The 22,672-nt window shown below is 37.8% G+C and overlaps 1 long non-coding RNA gene and 1 other non-coding gene across 2 annotated transcripts in view; both read left to right on the top strand.

Moving 5' to 3' along the window:
- LOC108491082 overlaps positions 1–22,672 on the top strand; it is a 109,675-nt gene that overhangs the window by 70,561 nt on the left and 16,442 nt on the right. The gene's annotated exons all lie outside the window — the stretch shown is intronic.
- LOC115071247 lies at positions 1,294–1,363 on the top strand. Its single transcript, XR_003850342.1, has one exon. It is a non-coding gene; the product is annotated as a small nucleolar RNA SNORD38 (small nucleolar RNA).

The raw sequence follows: 22,672 nt of genomic DNA, 5'->3' as shown, positions 1-22,672 counted from the left end.
ATTATTATGAATAACATACAATGACTTTCGTAGTGTTTCACATTTTGAGAAACTGGTTTTAATTCCCTTATGAAAAGACCTTAAATTACTTGGGAGAAATTTCATAAACTTTTACATATTTCCTTTCCTTCCCCCATAAGATCCTAAAAATCTTTGGAGAGATCCCCCAAATCATTGCATGCATGAAGAGATGGTACCAATGAGAGTTTCTTGCACAGGAATATTTGACAGCCATTGTCTAGTGTTTATCTTTTGAATTTTATAATTTTTATCTTATATTTAACATATACCTGAATGTCTAATGTATAGCAGGAATTTGCTAATTCTTAAATGCATAAATAGATGAACACTCTTTGTTCAAAATATAATTATATTTATATAATTAGAAAATAAATCATGATTTATTTCTTCCCTAACATTTTGATTCTATTATGTATGTAGAATTAAAGATTTAACATTATAGCAAGACTATAAGGAAAATGATATGATAGAAAACTGTTCAACATTGGTTCATTGGGTGAATATCAATCAACTGTCTTCCTCTTACAAAAGCACTGCAAAAATGAGAGGAAACTAGAAAACTCCTATCTTTCAAGACTCAGTCCCAAACCAGCTTTTTTTTTCTAAAAAAATTTGCTCCATATCAATTATTATACATTTATTGCACTAAAAATATTTTTTACCCTTCTGTTTTCTCCAACCATGACATGCAAGGAATTTGTTTGATGAAAAAATTGTTTTGAGATGATTGAATTTCAAAAGTTACAATAAATAATATATATTTTTAGACATAGATATATAGTCCATATGTGTTCCCTATGGCCCTCTCAGAGGTAAGATCTAGAAAAACTATATATAATCCTTTGTGAATTCCTCTTTGTTTGGTATTATTTGTTGAAAGGACTATTTTTTCCATTGAATTGCTTTTGCACGTTTAACAAACCTCAGTTGATCATGTTTGTATATATCTGTTCCTGAGTTGAATTCTTCTGCATTAGCTAATGTGGTCATTCTTCTGTCACTATCAGTCTTAATTACTCTAGTTATGTAATACTTCTTAAGATTTACTTTATTTTTATTTATATATGTGTCTGTGTGAGTATATGCCACATAAGTATGGATGCTTGTGGAGGCCAGAAGAGGGTATAGGATGCCCTGGACCCAGAGTTACAGGCAGTTGTGAGCTGCTTGACACAGGTGCTGGGAATGGAACGCCAGTCCTCTGGAAGAGATTCTTAACTGCTGAGTTATCACTCCAGCCCCAGTACTAATTCTTAAAATTGGATAGGCTGGTCTCAGTGATGAAAACTTTGTCCAGTTCTGCTACTGACTTTTCAGTGACGATAAAGTGTATCTGAGGAGACAGTGGAAAAAAAAAAATGGATAAGCTGATTCATCCTCATTTCCTTGTTTTTCAAAATTTTTAGAGAATTCTAACTCCTTTCAAATACCATATAAATCCTATAGAATAATTCTTTGTGTATCTACAGACTATCTTTTTTTTTTCTTTGTGTTTTTGAGACAGCTGTCCTAGAACTTACTACATAGACCAGGCTGGCCTTGAACTCACAGAGATACGCCTACCTCTGCCTCCCAAGTGCTGGGATTAAGGGTGTGCGCCACCACGCATGGCTCTCTATAAACTATCTTATTATGATATTGATTGGTTAGGAAATGTATCTTTTAAGGAAAGTTGTGCCTTGCTCTGCTGCATCTTCTAATACATAGCATGTTCGCACTGTCTTTTACTTCAGTCTTGATTTATTTTGCTGACATTTTATGATTTTGAACACATGAGTCCTCTACATGTCTTGATAAACATATATTTCATTTTGTTTTCATTTCATTTTATTTTGATTTATATTTCAGCATTTCTGTTTATTTTTCTCTACTAACCTGTGTGCATTTTATTATTATTTTTATTAATTATTATTGTTATTATTATTAGAAAAACCTCATTGCACTGGCTGGAACTTACAACACTCTGCTGAATAATAACAAAGGGAGTACATAATCTTGCCCATTCCTTATCTTAGTGAAAAAGCATTTATCATATCACCATTAGATATGACGTTAGCTGTAGAATTTTTATAAATATATTTCATCAGGTTGAAGTTACGTTCCATCTGGCTCCTTTTGTCAGTGATGGGATTGGATCCAGGGTTAGACAAATTCTCTATCACTGCCTCATGTTCCCAGCCCCCCTTTTTACATTTTATTTGGAGACAGACTATCACTAAGTTTCTATTTTGATCTTGAATTCACTCTGTAGCCTAGCAGGTTTTGACCTGCTTACCTTTGCTTCTGAAGCGGTTGAAGTGACAGGCCTGTGCTGTCAGGCCCTGCTTCATTCCTGTTTTTTATTAGAGTTTTTGTCTTCGTGAATGTTAATTTTGTCAAATGTTTTCTGTAGGTTGATATAGTCATAATTTTCTCACTCCCTCCCTCCCCCTCCTCCCTCCCTCCTTCCCTCCTCCCCCCTTCTCTTTGTCCTCCTCCCTCCAGACATGCTCTTACTATGCAGCCCTAGCTGGCATAGAACTCACTGTGTAGACCAGGCTGGCCTTGAACTCACAGAGATCTGCCTCTATCTCCTAAGTGATGAGACTAAAGGTGTGTGCCACCATGCCTAATTTTCTTTTGCCCATTAATAAGATGGACAGTATTTATGTAGAATGAACTCTTCTTTGTCAAAATATGTAATATTTTTCTACATTGCTGAATTTTATTTGTTAATATTTGGTTAGTAATTATTCATCTGTGTTCTTTAGGTATATTTTTACTGTCTTTGACTAATTTTGGCACCAGGGTATCATTTATAGTTTTATAAAATGAATTGAGATGCTTTCCTTTCTCTTATATTTTCTGGAAGAAATTTTAAGTTGCCTTTAAATATTTGGTAGATCACTGCAGTGCAACTACCTGGGTCTGAATATTTTTTCTTTTTTTTCAATTATGAATTTAATTCCCTTAGTTACAGGACTATTCAAATGATCTATTTCATGCTGGGTGGGCTGTAACAGTTTGCATTTTCAGAGCATGGTTGTATTTTATCTGAGTTGTCATATTTATGTGTTCAAGGTTATCTATTCTTCCCCATGCCACCTTTGATGCTGCAGTACTTGTAGTGAGCCTTGCCCTTTTATTCCTGACATTGCTAAGCTGTTTTTACCTCTTTGTCAGCATTGCTGGAGGCTTAAGGATTTATGATATTTTATTTATTGATTTTTAAATATTTTATTTATTTATTTGTTTATGTGTACGTGTGTATTGCTTGCATGTAGGTAAGGGCACCCATGTCGTGCAATGCCCATGGAGGACAGAAGAGGCTGTTGGATCCCCTGGAATTGGAGTTACAGACATTTGTTAGCTGCCACGTGGGCACTGGGATTTGAACCTGGGTCTTCTGCAAGAACAGTCAGTGTTCTTAACTGCTGAGCCATCTCTCCAACTCTGGATTTAATTGACATTTTAAAGAAGCACCTCTGTTTATTGAACTTTTGCTTTTCTGTTTTCGGTTTCATTTAGATTCCTGCCTTTCACTATTTCTTTACTTTTATTGGTCCTTGGTTTATTTTGTTCTTTCTCTAGGGCTCTTGTGGTACAGAGCTTATGTGGTTCAGTGTTTATTTTATTGATTTGTGACATTTCTTTGTTTTCTAAAGTATGCAATTAGTCTTGCAATGTTCCTCTCAGCACTCCTTTTATGATACCTCACAAATTTTAACATACTGTATTTTTATTTGCATTCAGGTCAATGCACCTTAAAATTTCTCTTGAAACTACTGTTTGGACCTGCTGATTATTTAGAAGTGTGCTGCCTACTTTCCAAGTGTTTGGAGGTATCTTCTTATCTCTCTATTACTGAGTCATAGTTTGATTCTTTTGTAGCTGAAGGATATTCTCTGTATGAATTCTGCTTTTTGTATTTGTTAAGATTTGTTTTATGATTTAGGCTACAGTCTTGATCTATTATTCCTGAATGCTAGCAAAGTGCATGCTCTGTTGCCGAAAGGTGGACTGCATAACATATGTTGACTGGGCTCCTTTGTGTTGCTGATACTGAGTTCTTCAACTTCTTGGTGATTTTCTTATTTGTTTTATCAAGAATTGAGAGAGGCGTTTGGGTATAACTTTGGGCTTTCCTGTTTCTCCTTTGAGGTCTATCAGGTTTTTTCCCCTCCCCCTAGCTTTGGTGTTTGGCTGTAACCATCTGAGGTTGCTACACCTTCATGCTAACTTAATATTTTTGACAGCCTGTTTGTCCCTGTCACTCTTTGGTGATATCCTTTGCTCTAGAGCTTCCTTTATCTAAGTATACTTCATGCTTCTTTATCTTGTTCAATATAGATATGCACTATCTGTTCCATCCTTTGCCTTTAACTTGTTTATCCTGTGATATTTGAACTGAGCATATATTTGAGCCATACTTTATATCTACTCTATGAATTTCCCTTTTAATTGGTATACTTAGACCATTCCATTTCGTGTAATTATTGTGTTAAGACTTAAACTTGCCATTTTCTATGAACACAGTGCTGAGCTCCCTTGGTTTTGTTTGTCTTCATACACCACACACATCACATACATCATTTCCTTTTTCTAGGTTTCTTGGACATTTTTTACAATGCTATTTTGATTTTTCACTATCATTTAGGAATGTATATTCTGCATAGTCTTGTTAATTGTTCCTCTAGGTTTTGGGGAGGACTGAAGTGCTTCATTATAGCTGGGTGAAGGTGGAAATCTAGGTTCCTTCCTTGGTCTTTGCTGCCATGGTGAAGATGGATCTACTATTTTATTTATTCACTATTTATTTTTGTAGTGATTTATCAAAGTAGAACAGTTGTCTGAAGGTTTTCTATCTTGCTAAGATATGCCTTTCCCAGGTCTTTGACGACAAAGAACAGATTTTTATTTTGCCTGGGCTCATGGTATGTCCCAGTTGATGGCTTTTTCATTTGTTAAGCTGTGATGTATGAGGACAAACAAAACCAAGGGAGCTCAGCACTGTGTTCATGCTGCGAGGTTCCTCACTGCCTCATTCTGTCTTTCAGAGTCATCTTGCTTGTTTCAGATGTGTCTTCTGAAGTTTTGACTGTACTTAGGAAGACTAAGGGTGAGTCCATCTTCCACTGCATCCTCTTGGAAGCAGATATCCATGACTTGTATTTATTTATTTTTTTAAGCTTCTGCAGCTACAGGGGATCTGTAGCAAAGGCTAAAATAGACAATGATGGAGAAGTTCTTACTAAACTGTAAACTAAGCAAGGAATGACATTGTTTTCCTTTTATTTTAAATTTTTTTATTCTAGGAACCAGAAATTTTTTGTCAAGAAAAAAGTAGTGGATTTTAAGACTTTAAAAAATTTTCTTCATTTGTTTTGGAGTTTGCTGTAGCAAAGTATAGTACTCAAGATGGGGAGGACATTGAAAGAAACAAATGTCCATTTATATAGATGAATTAACGCTAAAAAGACCAACATCTAGTTCAGACTTCCTGTTAAACAGGAACTGTTGGGAAGACATACTTAAGTGAGCATGGCCTCTTTCAAATTAAGGCAAGCAGATAATTGTTTTATCCACACATCTATGGTTGTTATGAGGATAGCATGTCACAGCACAGGGTAGTCACCTGTCCGAGGAGCTTTCCAATGTCAAAATGTCACATTTCAGCTGAGAAAATGGTTGAGAATTGCTATCCAACCTGGGAAAGAAACAGAGCAAGTGGGGTTTTATGGCATAATTAATACTTACATGAAGGGTTTTTGGAAAGCAGATTTTATTCAGATAGATTGCATTTGTGCATTTGGATTCATTATATATTTGTTGATAAAAAGCTTGGCAGGTGACTGCGGTCTAGCTCAGTGGTAGAGCACTTGCCTAGTATTTCCCAAACCTGGGTTCCGTCCCTTGGACTGCAAACAGAATAAAACAAACCCTAGCAAGTACCAGCAAATATAGCAATCACATCAGAGTCATTTATTCTGATGTTTTTCCTCTGACTATATTGAATATTCCTTTTTTAAAAAATAACATTCATTCTACAGAATCCAAAGAAATATCTGTTTTTACAGTCTTATTGTGAGTCCAAGTTAAATATTACCTTTGAGTATTGTTTTCATGAGTTCTGTTTTCTTTATATGGTGCTTTCTTGAGGGATGCTACTATTGAGTCAAATTATTTGAAGTGCAGTAAAATGATTTTATCTGGTGACATATTTTGGTTTAGTATTGGTGTCCGTATTTTTCTGGTGTTCCTATTCTGCTGACAGAACCACTCCAGACAAGCATCTTCTTTGTGTTCTTTCTTGTCTTCTGTTGACTCATTTTTCTTTTCCTTCTTTTCTTAGTGAGTTAGGAGGCTTCTCTTAGGAAAATTTATGAATCTCATTCCATTTAATGTACCTTGCATTTCAGCATTAACAAATGGATTAAATCTAAGGAAGAGGTCACAGGCTTAGTGATTATCTTCTTTTCCTGAAGGTCCAGTCTTGGATCTCCCTGGCTTCACTGAAGCTAGTTACATGGTATGGCGGTGATTCAGAGCATTGCACAGCCAAATAAATCAGATCGCCTGAAGTAAATGCAGCAGAGGAATTCTGAAGTTAGTATTTCAGCTCCGGTGACTTGTTGCATTGTTGAATTGATGAATTGTTCTCTCTCTTCCTAGGGTTTTCTCTCACATTTCATTCATCCAGTTTAAATATCTCCTTCATAGGGATCCATTTTGTGTATTGGCAACTTTTCTTTCCTATGCTGATAGTCTTCATTATTTCATTTGTTTAATAAACAAATACTTATTGTGTACTTATGTAATAAGAATGAGCTATTGTGTAGCTCTGTATATCCTAGCTCTCTGCATGTGCCTACATTAATAATTATTCCTATTAACAAAATTTATGTGCCTAATACTATTGAACACCTATTACTTGATAATACTATTGAGCACCTATTACTTGATGCTTTTTGCCATGTGCATTCCTCTGCATTATTGACACTTTGTTTTTAATTGCTTCTTTGTATAGGTTGTGAAATTCCCACTAGGGACTCATAACTTGGGGATGTACAGAGCATTGCCTTATTCACCTTTGATGATCTTGTATCCCTGTATCTTTTAGTGTCCAGCACAAGTGGGTACACAGACTATATCTGAGGAGTGAATGAATGGATGAAAAACAGGCAGGACTGGCTTTGGTGCCAAGAGAAAAGATTGTGTGTTATTGCATGCTAAAGGGTAAGTTTGTCTCTGCTGTGATGTCCATGACACAGTTGATTCCATCACAAGCAGATTCAGCCAAATTAAGACTCCTCAGGCATAGAGATGTTTTCCCTCAATCAGATTATGTGCCATTTACCATATACTACTTGATGCCAAAATATGCTCCCCTGATGAGCATGACATTTTATTTGCATGCACATAAGCAAGTTCATAGTGTCTAATTTGGAAGTGCAACCCCACTAAGACTGTATTTGTCTGTGTTTATTTAGATGCTTTGTTTGAATGGGCACATGGGGAGTGATCTGGGACATGGAAGCTTGGAAAAGCTGATGAAAGCTGGTTCTCCCTGGAAGGCATTTGGGATGAAGACCTTTAATCACCTCAGACCTTTTTTTGTTCTTGTTCCAGAATATTCTATGAGTAGATGCTCCCAGGCCTCCTCAGTGCTTTGCTTTTGATTTTATAGCCTTTGCTATTTGAGATGAGTCTCTTGCTATTTAGAAGTGTGTTTGAGGCAAGGTGCAAAGACCACCTGACATTACAGCAATTGAAGAAGAACTGTCATATCCCTGCAGGTAAACTTTAGCTATTACTAGTCCATGATGATAACTTCAGTGTCTCAAAGGACTGGTGATTGTTTTCCAGATTTTCTTAAAAGATGTCATAAATTCTGCGAATGGAGCAAATAGTTCAGCTTTGTTCTGATTCAAGGTTGTCTCCGACCAGACAGTGTTTGTGTGTTAGGTCACAGTCCAAGAAGTACGAATAATAAGTGGAAGGAAATAGGAGAACAAGGAGGAAGGGGAGGAGGATTTGGAGATGATGGAGAAAAGGAAGGAGAAGATCTGCTTCTCATGTCTGACTACTTTGCATGGTGTCTGTATTTAATGGGTAGGTTTGAGTATACACCTCACAGGCTTCTTATGTGGAGAGACTTACATAGGTAATGAAATAGAAAGCCCAAGGCAAACATCAGGGCAAGGAAATGGTTCATTTAACACAGTCTAAGCACCACCCAAATATTGCACTCATTTGAAGGCAATGTCAGCAAAGAAGGCAGACTTCTTTGAAGATATTTGGCAATTAATCAAGAAGAAGGAAATTTTTATGAAGTCCTTTGATTGAGGGCTTATAATTTAAATGGAAGCTACTGTTTTCAGGATTAGGAACATTGCACAGAAATTTCTCTTCGGTTTTAGTTCTATAGTTTGTAATGACTTATATTTATAGTAAAGATTAACCTGCACCCTTGTAGGCATGTGCTGTTTCCTTTTCTGTGCCAACTTTAACATCACACAGAAACACCTGAATTCAACCACAGCATTGGGGGAGAAGACAGGCATATATTCACATATGCCCTTACACCCTGGAGAATGTTTTTCTTCTTTTATCCCATGGAAAGTGATTTATAACCAAACCAAGGAAAACCTCAAGTTAGTAGTGTGGTAAGATTTATTATTACTGCCCAAAGTCAAGCAGGTTGGAAGGGTTATATTTGGTTCCAAGGTTCATCCAAATCACTGTGGTTTGGGAATCTTCTTAAACTTGAAGTTTTTCTGATTCATTTGCTATGATCAGGATGAGGTGAGGTGATTTCAACAGAGCTTTTGGTTTAGAATTTGGAAGGCTACTTAGACCGGCTGTTTTGTAGCCTCTCGGGATTGATTTGCTTTTATAGCTTGCTGTGTAATGTCTCCATAGTTTTTTGACTGTCCTTTCCTTGCTTCTGAGAGGTCTGTGTTTTGATATGTAATCACTCTTTTGTATCCAGTGCTTAGTCCCCAGGAAATATGAAAAAAGTTGGCCAATTACATTTACTATCTAGAACAATAATTATAATATCTTACTTTTGTGTAGTGCTGTAGTTTGCAAGCACTTTCACATAATTAAACCATTTGATCCCTAAAGCAGTCTTTGAAGTAAGCAAAGAGGATATTATTATATCCATATTATAGAGGAAACAGATTCATAGGGGTTAATTGGCTTGTCTGAGGTCATATGATTAGTAAAACGAATAGCCAGGATTAGAGACTGTGAGATCCCAGCCCATACCTACCTACTCACTTAGAGTACTTCTCAGATCTGCTTTGAATCAGAACCCAAGAAACTCAAGAACTTAATGGTCTGAAAAAGTTTTTATTACATATTACCAAAGACCAAGTATATGTTCTTGAAGCCACTTCAGTGATATTTATAAAGTAACAAAACAGTGAGTTGCTTTTGAGTAAGGTATTGAACACGTGAAGGCTGTACTGTCAGTATTTATAAGGGCTAGTTCACCGTAGAAGGCAAGTTTAACATTGCTTATTGCTTGGGCAGACTTCTTGAATTCTCTGAGAAGCGGAAGAGAATTATTAGGGGAAATGCTCATGAGAGCCAGTACCAGAGAACAGAGAAGGTTGGCAGAGCCTTCAGAGCATGGTACAGATCCCTGAGAGGGAGAGCCGGCAGGCAGGTGTGATGGAATAAAGAGTCATAGCCCATTTCCAAGAAAGTTTGTAGCCAGGTTACCTGGGAGCCCTAAGCCAAAATCTCCTGGAGAAGAGCCTGATTGCTCACAGATTGGGGACTTTATTAGAGCCCTTTCTGGGTTCAGTCACTGTCTGAGACAAATCTGTGGGAAATGCAGCCTCATTCTGAATGTGCCTGTGGATTTAGAGCAGGCTTTCTGATGATTTTCAATGAATTATATTCTCCACAACAAGAGGTGTAAGCAGTACATGTTTATGGCTACTGCATGTGTACCATGGAATGGCGTTCATTTCCCTCCTCTTCAAGATTAAGTAGTCAATAAGAACAACAGCAGATACTCAGTAAGACCAGTAAGATGCGGGAACACTGGGAATAAAATTAAATGTTGGGTTATTTCCTTTAACAGACATGGCTCCAGGGGAAGAGAGAGCTTTCATTTCTGTTTTTCAAAGTTTCTTTCTAATCTTTTTTGAGAACTGAGTTGTGTGCCTTTTGAAGGCAGGAACGAGCTATTTTCAAATTCTTAATGCAAGCACCTGCCTGGTCTATGGTAAATGCTCAGAAAGTTGCTGTTGAACAGGGTGGTTAAAGTTAAAGCATAGCGAAGGAGCATATTGATATTTCTGAATGTTTCTCTTTTCCATAGTATTTGAGTGATTTCCAAGACTATTTCCTTTTTGCTTATTAACAGCAGACTCTGTTAAGTTCTTAGGGTTGAGGGCAACTTGGGACTTCTAAAGAATCACTGAAACGAATCCTCTCTGGTTTAGTGTACTTGGACATGGAGACCCAACCTTATACATGCACTCCCTGTGCAGTCTGTAGACTAGCTGGCTGGTTTATTTTTCAGTTGTGGATGCTTGCTTTTTCTTTCCTTCTTATTTAGGAAGTCCCAGAAGCAGCTGAGATGGCAAAGGAAAGGAAACAGAAACTAGACCTGTAGGTGAGGCCTTTCTACATCGTAAAGTCAGCCAAAATCCAATCCTTAAATAATTCATTCATGAGCTTCAGGTCATGTCAAAGTTGATTTGCATAGCATAGACATGCATGTTTCTGGCAATGAGACCCAGAATTTTTCCCTAGGCCCTGTGAACAGTTTTGATTCTTTTATCTTATATCCTGCTGCTTGTCTGGTGCTGCTGATTCTCCTGCCATGTTACCTGTGAACATCCTTCTTTCCATTTTAGAAACATAGAAGCTCTGTGATCGCTTGTTAGAGAGTCTGCATCATCTCCAAGATCTTTTAGCCCTGTGCTTATGAAGAAGAGCCATATGCTCACAGGCTTTAGTTTCAGATCTGCCTCTTCCTGTAGGCCACAAATGCAAATCATTTACTTTTCTTCTAGAATCAACCACATAATCCCCTGTAAAAGAGGATTAGGAGAATCTACTCTAGAGGATGGAGGTAGACATTTAGTATATAGAAAGCACCAGGATGGAACATACAGCAGCCCTAATCCCAGCATGTAGTAAATCTTCTAAACATGTATTTCACTCCATCTTCAAATCAATTTTGTGTAGGCTTGCTATATGTGGTAGAGGAACCCACAGAACAAATGCCAAGTCAATCAACCCATCATTCAGTGTCCTCCATGGGTCCCTAACTTGTTGCCTGCTGCTTTTCTAAGGAAAACCTCCATCTCTGACTGAGCAACTTTACCCCTGGCTTCCTGGTGGCACACCCTGCACCCCAGTCACACCCTTCCCACCCCAACTGCCTTCCTTGATCCTGCCACGTATTGTTTTCAGAACCTAGCATGCATCCTTCTTCCCCAATCAGTCCAGCCCAAATGACCTCAGCCCTATTGCTTGAGGTGTGATCCAAGGTCTATTATCTTATTCTCTGGCCTCTGTTTCCTTATCTGCAATAGTGGATAATGCCTGCTTTGTAGTATTGTTAAGAGAATGAAATTGGATATGGAAAGTTCATGAGGATGTGCCTGGCAGATCTCAGGGGCTTATTCAATATTAACCACAGTTCTTGCTCCTGCTTTGGCCTCAAGTACTCTGTACTTATGAATGATGCAGTTCTGACCCCATATGACCCTCAGTTGAGTCACTCAACACTGCCGTATGTGTTTTCTCCATTGACTTACACTGAGCATACAATGTCTGACATGAGTCTTAGGTAATGTTAAAAATTTGTCACCCAGAGATGAGACTGTCCTGATCTGCCATCCATCAGGGACCTAGTATAGTTTGCAAAATGACTTACTTTTTAGGGAAAAATTGCAGTTCCTCTCAATAAATTTTTTAAGGATGAACGTGCCATTTTTGTTAGTGTCAAACTAGTTTCTGTTTTTAAGCAGCTAGTATAAATATAACAAATTTAGGCTTTATAAACATTTTTTATGCCCTTGGATTAATGTGTATGATTGCATGCAGAAAAGGAATGTTTCCCTCACCCCAGATCCCTTTGTGGTCCTTGGAGACCCCTCTGCTCTCCACATCTAGCTTTGATCTTTTCCAGAATGGTGTGTAGATGAATCACACAATCACATAGATGAATCACTTAGCGTATTTGAGGTTTATCCACACTGTAGTATGTGTCTCTAGTTTGGGCCTTTTTATTGCTGAGTAGTATTCCATTGGGTGACTGTGGCACTCTGTTTATTCACTACCCAGTTGAAAGGCATTTGGGTTGTTTTCACTTGGGTGGATCATAAATAAAGTTGCTATCAATATTCATGTGCATGTTTGTGTGTGATTGTAAGTGCTCATTTTACTCGTGTAAATGACTAGGAATGGCATTTCTAATTCATGTGATAAATGGTATGTTTAGTTATAAGGAACTGCTAACATCTTTTTCAGAATGTTTTCCCATTTTCCCTTCCACCTCGGTGGAAATTTGATTACTCTGCATCCTTGTCAGCACTTAGGATGGAGAGCAGCACTTATATAATAAGCACTAGGATATGTATATAGTAATTTTATCTGTATTGCTCACATTAAACACATTGCTCTTGCTCTACCTAGACTTCCAATAATTTCTCTTGTAAACATTGTTACTCAACTTTTCTCTGGAAACCCACACACACACACACACACACACACACACACACACACACACACACACACACACACTCCCCTACATGGTTATGTCTCTACACCCCATTTGACAGTTGAAGAGGACTTGTAGATTTTATCCTTCATTAAGAGCAAAACTCTAAAGACAAAACATAACAGATTGTGCTTTGCATGGATGTGCGCATATGGGTGGGGGTGTATGAATGTGTGTGCTTGTGTGTAGGCAAGATGGAGATTAGTAACTTAGTTTCTTCAGTTTGTAGGGAGTGAGAAGGAAAGGTCTCTACTAGTGTAGTTGGATAGAAATCTGCTTATCTCTTTCTCTTATAGTTCGTGGATTTCTCTGGTTGATTGGACTTTTCAATGTTTTGTGTAAGTTTTTTTCAACCTGGTAACTGCACTGAGAAGCAGGGTGTATGTATAGTGATTAGGTAATGAGGCACTAACTAGGTGCTAACTATGGGCTACAGTAAGGAAAAGAAAGGGTAGAAATGTGATAAAGAATTTCTAGTTAGGTTTCCCAGGAAGCAGAATTTTCAAGAAACCCTACTTGGAAGAGGACATCCTAAGAGTGAGTTTCCCATGCATGAACGTCAACACCAGTCTGGTAGAGTGAGTGGGTCTGAGGATCAGTGAATGAGAGCTCTGCCCATTTACCTTTACTGTAAATATTAGCTAAATACAGGCAAATTCATGTAAATCAAAAGCTGTGTCATTCAGAAAGGACAAGAACTTGCCCCAAATAATGAATTGAAGATTAAAAACAAACTCAAACAACAATAAAAAGAAACTGAAGGCATCTTTTTATAGTTACCTTAAACTTCTTGAACAATCTTGAACAATTCTCAGCCAAGCTTTTGTCTTACCAAGCGTTGTCTATGAAAAGGTAAGGGAATTGACTGGGTAAAAGATGCTGAAAACAGAATTCCTTGAAGACTGTAATTACTGTCAGTACGACTGGAATGGAAAAGGCTCATGGATTAGCAGATAAAACTTCGAAGTGGAGACTAGCAAAACTGAGGGCTACACCTGAACTGTCTACACAAATCTGATTCAGGAAACTGCCATCAATCTTCCTGTGCCTTAGTTCCCTCACAAGTGAACTCAAAGCACGGCAGTGAATGACTTTTATGATTATTTTTAGCTTTAAGATCCTGAAGCAGGGGCAGGAGAGTCGGCTCAGTGGTTAAGAGCATTGACTGCTCTTTCAGAGGACCCAGGTTCGATTCCCAGCACCCACATGGTGGCTACGAACTATCCTTAACTCCAGTTCCAGGGGACTCGGAAGCCCTCTTCTGACCTCCGCGGCATTGCACAACACAGGTGCAGTCACGTACATGCAGGCAATACACTCGTACACATAAAGATTTTGTTCTTTAAAATTTATACACACACACGGAGAGAGAGAGAGAGAGAGAGAGAGAGAGAGAGAGAGAGAGAGAGAGAGAGAATAAATTATCTTCTTGCAAATACCTTGCAGTGGTAGAGATAGGAATGTTTGCCCTGTTTTCTATGGTTTAAGGTGATGTGAATCACACATGAGAACTGTCTCTTTAAACTGCTTTAAAACTCAGATGCACACTTCATGGCTGCTTGAATTGTAAATGTTTGTAATTATTTTCTAAAGAAATTTCAGGTCTCTGTTGTCTCTGGACAGATCGGCCAAGGAAAATCAATGCACAACCATCTTGAGATCATAGCTGGAATGCTGTGCTAAAACTGTTTTCCATTTTCATTATAACTGCCACAAGAAGAGTTGTACATAGTAGTGATTTCAGTTTCTCCTGGTCTTCATGGCCTCATCTCTTCTTTGAAGTACAGGGTACGTGGAAATTCTCATGTGCTCTGATTTGATTGATAGGTCTGTCCAGTTGGGGGTTTTGCTATCCTGTGAAGGGGGTGGAGAGTTCTACAAGAAACTGAAACTCCTGGGACAGATCAAATACGACTGAATTCAAGGGTGAAGAAAGTATTAGGAGGAATTGCTGACCAAGTCTAATCAATAGCCATTGCTTTTAGAAATTTCTTTTCCCCTTCATTTAGACAATGTTTCCAGAGGCAGATATAAGGAACAGATCACCAAATATAGAAATTAAGTCTTATTAGTTGAGCCTCAGTGAATGGTATTTTGATAATTGGGTGGTGAGGTGCCCAGTGATTACTCATATGCCAGTAATTATGATCTATTATTTGACTTCATTAACAGAGAGGTGGACCTAGATAGAAAGGGAGGCAGAGAATACCTAATTTTCATTAAGAAAGTGCTTCAAGTTTAAAGTTCTCATCAAGACATAACCAATAGATTATGGAGATCAAACCAGTTTTTACTTACAACACATTGGATGACATTTTACTGTCAATGTGCTGATCATACCAACAGTTACAGATCCTTTTAGAATGACATTGACAAAACCAAATGAGTCACATTGTATAAGAACAATACAGACTTTCTTTGTTACTTTAAGTTATTAAATAAGGAAGCATTAGACAAATTATTATGATAAAGGCATTTAAAATATTTTTGAGGTTCTGGGTTTCAAACACAGGGCCTCACACATGCTAGTTAAGTGTTCTACCACTGACTTCAGTCCCATCCCATAATAAAGGTGTCAGTTGCAATTATGGCTGGATATAGCACTAACTACAGACTATGCATTCATGAACTATCTAAAGAGTAGAGTCTTTTCTGATATTATCCACCACTTTCTTGAAGATAGATTGTTTCACATATTTTATCTTTTCTGATCTTCTCTAGTCTCACAGCTCTTATTAATTAGCTGATTAGTGATTTGGGTTACTAATTTTAGCATACCCGGAACCCATTTCTATCATCTATAAACTATAGCCACAGAATAGATCTGGCCACCAAGCTTATGTGAATAAAGTTTTATTGGAATTCAGCCATGTTTATTCTTGTACACGCTGCTTGTGGTACATGCTTTTACCTAAAATGGTCATTGTGTCAATGTGACAGCCTAAGCCTAAAATGTTTACTACCTGTGAAAAACATTAGAATAATTTTTAAATGTTCTCACTGCAAAAATAACAATGTTGTGAGGCAATGTATATGTTAATGAGCTAGATTTAACCACTTCACTATATATGTATTATCTCAAAATATGTTGTATACCATAAAGAGATGTAATTTTATCTGTCAATTCAAAAATAAAACAAATATTTCCCATCTGGCTTTTTTCAGAAAAAGTTGCTTATTCTTGATTTATAATACAAGAGGGATGAGTCACTAGCTTTTGACTTTTTAAAATTGGTGAAACTCATTTTTCAAAAGAAATCTTATGCAAAACTCCCATATACAAAACAAAACCTCCAAAACCCAATGTTTATGTGGTCCATGAAGTGTTTGAAGTTGAAGAAACACATTCAATTTGGCTCTTCCTGTCTCCTAAGTTATTGGCAAGGACACCTGGCGGGGGTGGGGGAGGCGGTGCTCAATGTGAAAAGATCATCTGCACTATCTATTACAAATCTGGAACTACCCAGATAGTTTCTGATTTTTTAAAAATACACATGGAAGAAGTCAAATTCAGTGACAGACTAACCTCATTTGCAATCTTCCACTCTTAGGCTATAGGAAGGTTTCATTTGTCTTCAAGCTAATTGCAAATGGTAGGATTGTTAACACTGTCTTAATTCTACAGCATGATGTATGTTATGTGGCAAGTCCTGAAAGTCTTGGAAAACTTTTGTATACTGATAAAAGAGAAATTGAAGCTACATTTTTAAAACAGACCCCAGGGGCAGAATCTATCAAAGCATAATGTCTCACTGGGTACATGTAAGTTTTCATTTCAAAGCATGGACAAATGGGTAAACTGTTTATTTCCATACACTCTGAGCCCGCTTTTCTGATGATGGAGACAGCAAGGGAATTGGATGTGGTCTAACAGCATAATAAAATCCAATTCAGTCAGTGTTTATGGAGTGCCCACAGGGTGTGGGCTATTGTGTTAGACAAGATAAAAACCTCTGCCGCCTTCATCCTCTCATTAATGCATTTCTAAGGCTTGTTTTGCCTTCTTGAACATTGTGGAAACTTTGAGTTCATTGAAGAAAGGACCCAGTGAAGGATATATTCCTAACTTTTGACTTTGCACAAAGGAGCAAAAGTGGTGGTGAGATAGGATGAGGGTAAAGGGAAGCCATTAATAGCCATGGACCCTCTATAAAGTGTCTTATTCCACATAATAATTTAGGGGGCAGATTTTCAATTATATAAATGTGAAAACATTGGCTTTTTGGTCACACAATTAAATGGCAAAACAGGGTTTCTATGCCTGGTCTCTGAAGTGTATCAACGTATAGCATCTATTAGCTCATTCAAATATTTAAAACACCCAGCACCTAATCATGTCCATGCCTGTAAGAACATACATGTAACATAAGAAACATTGGAATGATCCAAATGCATAGTTAAGACAGCAAGTGATCTGTATATCTCAGGAAATTACCTTGGTCTAAATAGGTAACAGGGAGTTGTCTTAGTAAGAGATCAAGGGCAGGGTGTATTCTTTCTTTAAGACAGGGATTAAGCAACATATTCTTTCTCCACATTCCCTTCTTTTCTGCATAGGGGATTGAACCTAGGGCTTCATATATGCTAGGCAAGCATTCTACTACTGAGGAACACCCCATCTCTAACATTTTCTTTAAAGGACTAGATGGAAATTATTTTAGGCTTTGTTGACTATACAGTCTCAACTCTGCCATCTTAGCATCAACGCAGTCATAGCTTGGTTCCAATGAAGCTGGAGGTCAGGAATATAGCTAGGTTGGTAGAGAGCTTGCTTAGAAAGAATAAAACCTTGGGTTAATTCCAAATGCTGGAAAAAAAACAGGTGTGGAGGTACATGCCTGTAAGCCCAACACTCAGGAAGTGGAAGCAGGAGGACCAGGAAGTTCATCCTGTCTTTAAAAGGATTAGGAATTAAAAAAATCTGGCTCACAAGAAGAATCCCATATTTTGACATGATTTAGCATGTCATTAAATTATCTAGATTTTGTTTTATTTACAAATGTAAAAAGCAGCTAGGAGTGGTGGTGCACACCTTTAATTCCAGCGCTTGGGAGGCAGAGGCAGTGAATCTCTGTGAGTTCAAGGCCAGCCTGACAAGTTCCAGGTCAGCCAGAGCTTCATAAAGAAACCCTATCTCAAAACAAACAAACAAACACAAACAAACAAGCAAAATCAAAACCTTGTTAGCTCTTGGACAGTCTTGAAACAGGGGGCAGGTTAGATTGGCCTGCCTTGGGTTTAGGCTATCGCTTACAATCTCTACTTTATCCTATGACCCCCAAATACTATATAAAAATCAACTGAAAATGGGCTTTCAGACAAGGCTTCAAAAGCTTCTAATTCAGAAGGTCTGGGGTGAGGACTAGAATTTATAGATTTCAGGAACACTGTGGATGATTCTTTGGCTATATCAGTCAGGTTTCCAAGTAGAAATAGGAAGCATACCAAGTTAAGAAGGCCCGTAGGATTGTAGTTATGTGAATGTTAGTTAATTATAATGTGGGTAAGCCAAGAGAGATAATACAGGAATCTAGGGTGACCACTGAAGATGTGCTACTGCTAGGTCAGAAGGAGTAAAGGGAAGGAAGGAACATAAGGGTTTAAAAAGAATTAGACATGACCTCACCAGGAGGTCATATTTCTGTGATGAGAGAAACATCCATCCAGGGTGACTTTGCAAGCATTGGGTAGGGGTAAAGCTGAAGGAAACAAAAGAATTTGAAGAGAGACAGACAGGCAAAATGTTTAAGAAAATCGATCCTATTCCCTCTTTTTATCCCTTGAATAATACAACCCTCAGTGTCAATTATTGCCCATGACTCCAAGTGGTAATGTCAGACCATTACTAACTATACCATCAACTCTGGTTGCCAGCATTTGGAGGTCTAATGTCACATGTTCTGGTGTCTTTTATATTTGTGTTTGTTTAGTGAACTAGAAAGAAAGACACAAACTTGGTTTATTTATTTTGTAGTAGAGTCTTCTTTCTCAATTCTTTTATTGTCCCTATAACTTCCCACATATAGGAGGACTGTACAGTCCACTCTAGCCTAGGAGGAAGTGGGGAGATAAATATAAGTGAAGGATTGAAAGCTAAATCTCTTGAGTTGATTTTGATTTTAAGGGTTGTGGGGCTCAGAGGCAAAGGCAAAAAGCACATTTCTTTGAGAAGGCGCCACTGTGGTCTCAGAAATTTTACATATCCATTTGGCTTTTGCTATTTGCATAATAACCATCCATTTATTTTCCCATTTGTCTAAATTTACACATTCATATGGTTTACTTTATACATAAGAAGAGATCACTCCCTCTTACCCCCCATAAGTATGAAGCAATGAAGAAAATCTGTTTGCCAAATGAAAAATGTAAGTTTCTCAAAAGAAGCACTAATGAATTGGTGGTAGTTGAGGAGGAAAAAAAGAATGGCAATAATTTTCAAATTAGTTAGATTTCCTCTTTGTTCTCCAGAAGATTTTGAAGGGATTGCCTTAACCTCAAGCCGGAGAGTCCACTCTCTTCTTTAATTTCCTGATTATCCAATAAGTCTTTGCTTTGTTGCTTTGTCTGTTCTGCTGTCCTTACATTTTGAGACAGAGCCACTTCCCTGAAAGCATCAGAGTAAAAACCCAAACTTCAAAAGGAATTCATATACAAGGTTTTGGAAAACACTTTTTCAAAGACCTTTCCTTCTATTTTTCCTCTCCATTGACACTTAAACAAGGCATGAGAAAGTACTAGGCATTTTCCACTTGGAGATTCTTAAATACTAAGATAAAATATAGAGTCAAAATTGTCAGTGAAAAGGGAGAAAAAAATTAAAGCAACTAACTGATCAATCACCAGAGCAGCTAATTACACAAAATAAGTTTCCATTTTCCTTGATGAATTCTCTCTGGCAGTATTTGATTAATTGCAGTGTACAAATTGAAACTAGTTCCTCAGAGGTGGGAAGCCACTAGGAATGTTCTTTTAAAAGGTTCAGTGAATTCTATCAGTTTCTTAAAACATGGATTTCTACTTAAGCACAGAATCCTTTAGTTCAGCAGCATAGAGAGGAATGGCATGATAGCCCTTTGGAAACGCTGAGGCTGCTTAGTTTAAAACACACGTGTGAAACAAAATGTCCTTACTGAAGACATCTTTAAAACCAAAAGACCTTGTTCACAGTGCTTGACTCAGTTTTAAGAAAGTCCTTTGCTTCATTTTCCCATGTTAGATTAGGTTATCTTCTTATTAAGACATTTATTATGTGTTTTTCAATCTCCAAGCTTACTTTTCCTTCCTAAAATCTGGTTCTTCCTCATCTTATTTTTGTAACGTTCCTCTAATTTGTTCTGTGACTATAAACATGTACGTCTCTTCTATGACTCTATGATTTCACCTTTCTATAACTGTAATTTGTCTCTTGCATGGAGGAAGGGGCAAATGCAGGCATCAAAGTTGTGGGAAAGGAGCATTACAATGGTTTCTTTGCCTTTTTGTAAATGTATTTGAAAAGCAGTAGATGAGATGGAAAAGGAAGAGAAGATAAGGTAAGAACATGAAGAACATGGACATACTTTTTCCTTCACAGGACATTATTTCAGGGAACAAGTTCACATCAGAGAGAGAGAGAGAGAGAGAGAGAGAGAGAGAGAGAGAGAGAGAGAGAGAGAGAGAGACCTTCTGTTCTTCATTATGCTCTACTCCTTTTCAAATGCTTTCCGAAACTGATCATCTTGGAAATCACAGATGTGCACTGACTGATCTTGCAGAAGAACCAAGTTCAGTTCCCAAGACCTATATGGTGACTAACAATCATCAGTAACGCCACATATGATGCCCTCTTCTGGCCTCTTAAGGCATTGCACACACATGGTGCACTTGAATATGTGCAGGTAAAATGCTCATACACATTAAAAAAGACTATGACCTCCAGAGGACAGTTATGGATAGAAGATGGGGGTTCATGAGTCTGCTGGAGACAGAGTACTCCCTTCTAGGGGAAACCTGAGAGAGACTACTTGGAGGTCCCAAGGAACTGTTACCATGCAGGAATTTGGCCCAGTGTTCTCTAATCTCTGCCTTTTCCAAGAAAATCTGGAAATACAGATTTTATATGAAATTTCTTGATTTTTGAATGTTGGAGACCAATTCAGTTAAAACCAAAATATTTCAAGGGCTGATGGCACACACATGCAGGCCACATTGAGGCTCTAGGCCACCACTGTGCAGCCTCTGACAAACAGGCTTCTAGGCTTGGAGAGATCTTGGCTCTGGGGACCCCTAGCAGTACCCAAAAGGAGAAACTGCTGTTCATATGCTTTGATTTTTAGTATGAGGAGTGAATGAAACAGACATAAATTCATAGGGATGTGTATTTGTACAAGAGACAAAATATTACTCATTGCCTTAGCATGGAGAGAAAAGCAGAATTATATATTTATTTACTATCTCTCCTAAAATTTATACTTTATAAGTCCTTCTTAGCTCAAGGAAATGTTTTCTGGTTTCCAGGGAGCTTCAGTTCATACTCGTTTAGTTTTAGACAAGAGAACAAGAATCTGCCAAAGCATTTACACCTTTTTAGCATGTATATTTTAGCAAGGTATATACCTTTAAATATATGCTTGTTTTTGAACAAAGGGTATAGGTCTTAGCTAACATAGTTACTAGAATAGAGCTGGTTTTATTTTGGAAGGAAAGATAACACATGCATGTTTGAGTTAGTAAGAAAGACAGGGCGGGGTGATTACAACTAGTCGTTAAGATTTGAGCTGGAATCCCCTGTTTCTCTGTTTACAGAATGTCCTGAATTATGATACTTAGCACCTTTATTTTCCCCCTTCTATTCTGTTCTCTTCTTTTCTTCTCTTTTCTCTTCTCTTCTCCTCTCCCCTCCCTTTCCCTTCTATCTTTTCTCTCCTTTTCTCCTCTCTCTTCCTTTATATCTCTCTCTTCTTCCCTCCCCCTCCCTCCATCCCCACTCTTCCTCTGTCTCTCTGTCTCTCTTTCTTTATTTATTTTAAAGACAGGGTCTCATGTAAGCAAGCTGTCCTCCAACTCCCTGTGTAGTCCAGGGTGACCTTGAACTTCATATTTTCCTGCCTTTACCTCTGGAGTGTTGGGATTACAGGAAGCATCACCATGCCTTGTTTTACTAGAGACTGAACCCAGGGTTGCTAAGCAAGTGTTCTACCAACTGAGCTACATCTCCAGCCTGGTACCTAACATCTTTAACTTAAGAAACACCCAGAATGTTAGCAATGTAACTTGTGTGTTTTAAAGACAGATGGATAGAGCATTGGTGAGCTTCTGGAGTCGGAGGCTTTGTTTTAGGAGTCACTAACAATGGGGGTTAGTAGGTACAGATAATGGAAGGCCTTGAAGACATGCCAGAAATTTGGAGTTTATTTTGATGCCTGGAGTGATCCATGAAAGCATTTGAGCAGGAACACCTTGGGAGAATTTTAAGATGAATGATTTAGCAACAGTGTCTGGAACAGCTCGGATGTGGATAGCTGTTCCAGTAATCCATATGAAAGGGGATAAGAATCTGGATTAGATTTAGGTTGTGCAAACAAAAAGGGACAGATGTCTTTACAAGGTATCATTAGATGTGACTTTCAAATGAATAGGCTCAATGTGAAATTCTGATGTTTGTGGAAAAGCTACACAGGAACAAATCTAAGAATCTCAGGATTCCTTTAAAGATAATTTATGGTTGGTGAAGAATTAAACAGCACAGGCCTGAGTCCTAGAACTTGCAATGTTTAGCAATTAGCAATGGAAAAGAAGAACAATATACTAGAAGAAATGAAGGAGAAATAATAAATTTGTAGAAGAAGTGGGGTACTGTGATCTTGATTTAAGGCATTTATGTCTCTATGTCTTTCAAGCTATGGCTGAGATTATTCGTATTTCACTCTTCTGGGAAGG

The sequence above is a fragment of the Nannospalax galili genome, unplaced genomic scaffold (genome assembly GCF_000622305.1).
Source record: "Nannospalax galili isolate Female #2095 unplaced genomic scaffold, S.galili_v1.0 scaffold17, whole genome shotgun sequence".
NCBI lineage: Eukaryota > Metazoa > Chordata > Mammalia > Rodentia > Spalacidae > Nannospalax > Nannospalax galili.
Note: the sequence above shows the minus strand (reverse complement) of the source record. Positions and strands in the feature narration are given on the sequence as shown.